Genomic DNA, 4,093 nt, shown 5'->3' with positions numbered 1-4,093 from the left:
AACTCCTAAGTACTGATGAAATCATTGATTTAACTGTATATGGCATTAGAGTCAGTCCACAAGGGGGCTCCCTTGCTTTAGATTTCCTTCAAAACGGATTATGACACTTTAGATGATTTTTTTTTTACCTTTGCAGAATTTAATAAACCAATTTTAAATGCACCAGAAACTCTGAAATGTATTAATGGGTCACATTAACCTTAAAGAAAGAAGTGCAGCCTCCACACTCTCTGGGACATCTGATTTTTCTTAGCAAAAACTTTTTTTTTTCTTTAAACAAATGTCATACCATTCGTCAACTATCCCAAAATCGTGCTTCTCTAAGTTGTATACAGCCAACTCTATCAAGGATACACAAATGCTAGGAGACAACAAAACTGCAATGGTTAGTTCTGAGAAACCCCCATGATTTCCACATGACAAAATATGTCAAATGCGCATATAGCACATGTCATTTTTTTAACATGAGTCAAAGAAAAAAAAACTATTTTGCTTCTTCCATAAAATAGGATTTGGTGATCTTTGAAAATATCTACTTGACTATGCATTTGTTGGGTTCTCTTTCACCAATCCCACTATTTATTCAATTCCAGAGATTTGCTGGAGTGTGTACTTCATCACAAACCTTGTTTTCAAAACTGGATGGATTTTACAGATGAAGACAAACTGATACCTCCAAGCAGCTTACAGTTTCCTAGTAGGAGTGAAATGGTATGTACACAATTGTGTGACAACATGGATGGAGGTGCTGAATATGGGGAGGTTTGTATCTTCACAAGCTAGAAAAACTATGCATCTATGTTTACAAATACATGAAATATTGCATAATTCAAATGTGAAGAAAATTTTTGCTGCTTATTTGTCTTATACTAGTCCCTGCTGGAGATATTTTTTGTGCATCCTTTTATATAATCTTCATACCCTACACCATGCCATGGCCTATATTTCTATTTGTTGAGCTCTTATTTCCCTGCAGACAACAATGGAGGACTAAAAATCCAGTGATGCCCAGTTTGGTCTCTAGGTGGCAAACAAGCCCTTTTTTGTTATGAAGCAGAAGTCCCTATCCTGTTCCATCCCCTTTTCTAAGAAAGAGTAAAATTCCTCAGGAAATGATAGGAGCTTTCAAATCTCACAAAATTCTGTGAGTAGCAACACAACTTAGATGTTAATTCGAAAGAGGAATAAAACACGTGACTGGAAGTTTTATGTTACCAAGAACAACTCTCAAATAACTGAAATATTTTTATACTGAGGGGAAGGGACTAGGAAGAGATAACATGGAATTGGAATATTGGAATATAAGCTGATTCTGGAAGGTAAGCTATAAAAGGACAAGGATCCTTATGTTTCTGTTGCCCCATTTCTATATTCCTAGCGCCTAATATATAGCAAACATTATTTGGTCAATAATCTGCCTCCCCACTTTCTTCTGTTATGACTTAGAGAATAAATATTTTTGAGTTTGTTAGCCATACTGGGTCTGTCCCAACTATGAAACTCTGTTTTTAATTTGACAGCAGCCATGTCCAATGATAATAATAAAAGAATGAACATGGCTATGTTCCAGTAAAATTTATAAAAAACAGGTGCCCAGCCCATCGTCTAGGTTCTTTGGCTCTCACTACATATCTTCTTTCTTGTTCCTTAGTGGCTCAAGAGTTTATAAAGTCATACTTCATGGCTCATGGCAAACCAGATATTCTGGGAGTATAGAACCATGCCTTAAAATTTACAGTGGGATCTTTTTGCTTAGACAATTTATTAACAGAGGTCTAATTTTATTAGACAATTTATTACCAGGGCCCAATTTTGTCTCTTCTAAAAGCAGTAGTCCTTTGTGAGTACCTCTAACTGGACTGAACCAGCCTCTCTAATCCCACATTTTAAGTTGATAATAGTCGTTGAAAATGAGTAATAGTTGCCTATCACATAGCAGATTAAAGCAGAGGTCTTTACTATCTGACGGTTTTCAGTTTAAATATTTGCTTGCCCTATAATACTTCTGTTACAATAGTCACTTGAAAAAAATGTACAATAAAAAACTGCCTCCAAACTTCTCTCAATTTATATGGCTCAGCAAAAAATAATATCAGCCAGAGAGTACATGAATTCCTAAAGAAGCAAGTTTAGTAGCCATAACTGCAAATCCTGTTACCTTCATTCTCTGCTCCTCCATCTCTATATCCCTAACGTCAGATCTTTACTGTAGTATCAGTGAAAAAGAGATACTGCAATCAACCTAATAAACAGAGATATACTTGGAAAAAGGACAAGGGTGCACATCTATTTGCACACCTATTTCTAATTAATCGTTGACATCTGATGGTAAATTTAATGTGTCAACTAGACTGGGCCACGGGATACCCAAGTATTTGCTCAAACATAATTCTGAGTGCATCTGTGAGGGTATTTGGGGATGGGATTAACATTTAAATCAGTAGACAAAGTAAAAAAAGATTGCCCTCCACAATATGAGTGGGCCTCATCCAATCAGAAGCCTAATGAAACAAAAAGCCAGACCTTCTACTGACAGAGAATTCTTCCTGACTAAAGTTCTTTGAACTTGGAGATAGTCTTTTTTCCTGCCTTTGGATTGGAACTGAAATATAAGTTCTTCCTGGATATTAATCCTGCTGAAACTTTAGATAGGAGTTTCACCATTCTCTCTCTCGGTTCTTAAGACTTCAGATTCAAGCTGGAATTAAGCCATTGGCTCTTCATTCTCCAGCTTGATGACTCACCCTGCAGATGCTGGGACTTCTCAGCCTCCATATTCATATGAAGCAATTACTTATAACAAACCTCTACGTAAGTCTTTAATATATATACTATATACTATGTAATATACACATACCCCATTGATTCTCTGGAGAACACTATATACACACACGTGTGGTTTCACTGGGTACCGAGCTCCCTTTCACAGTCCAGATACTCTCCTATACTCTCTGTGCTTCATCTGTGAACACAGACTCAAGAGCCTTTCTCTGCTTTGACTAGGAATTCAATGAACGCTTCACTTCTTTAGGATATTTGCTACAGCTGAAATCTTGATATTCTTATCTCTACAATGAATGTTTTCACTATTCAAGTTGAGTATAGGAAGGGAACCTACTTCTTCTGCAGGTGAGCACATACCAGAGGAGGAGGATGTGGTTGACATTCCAAATTGGAACATCATTGTGTTTTCCTAGTACACTCTGGTGAAGCTGAATTCCAAAGATATTTTAATTTTTTAGGGTTTCATAGAAAATCAACATTATGAAATTTTTAAATATATTCAATCTTCCACCTAATTCTCTAATAACTCTTGGAACATGGCATTGATGCAATTTAGAAATCAAGAAATGCTATTGTTCTTTTGGTTGGTTGCCCAATTTCTTAAAGTTTGGATTGACTTTATAAGTCTCCAGCTTGTGGATATATGCTGATTTGTTTAATCTACTTAATGGATAAAAAAGCAGTCTTTGAACTGCACTGACATTAGTGATGAGGCTGAAGAAACCAAGGCATTTGGTTTACATAAAGTTCTATTGAAATGTCTGGAACCAAAGCAGCAGTGTGTATTTCAAGGCTGTTTAGAAAACAAGACATAAATCTTTACTTGATAAGAGGAACAAATCAATAGAAAACAAAACACATTTATATGCTCCTGATAGCACTACAAATGGGGAATAGAACACTTAGCTTAACCTATTGCTCAAGAAGAGCCATTAAACTCTGTTGTACACAGTGAATATCATTCAGGAATTTTGATACTTTTTTTGAAGGGCTTCTATTTTTTAAGTACCTTTAGCCCCTCTTGTATGAGTTGAAAATTTAATCAGTTTTCTTATTTTTAACACTGTGAGATTTCCCTGCAATGTGCTGAAACAAACAGAAAAAGGAAACAGTGTGTTCTCTTACAACTAAAGAAAATCTACCTTGGCATTCATAGTTTGCTAGGCAAAGTCATTGGTTTTGTTTTGGTTTTTGAAGAGCTAGAAAATATGTAGTGAGGAAAGAAAATAACTGTGACCCAATACTGAATATTAAATCAAATTAACAGGCAAAGATAGAGTCATGACCCCAGAGATTACACAATGAAGGA

Source organism: Panthera uncia (assembly GCF_023721935.1).
Source record: "Panthera uncia isolate 11264 chromosome A1 unlocalized genomic scaffold, Puncia_PCG_1.0 HiC_scaffold_16, whole genome shotgun sequence".
NCBI classification, from domain to species: Eukaryota; Metazoa; Chordata; class Mammalia; order Carnivora; family Felidae; genus Panthera; species Panthera uncia.
This window is presented reverse-complemented; position numbering follows the sequence as displayed.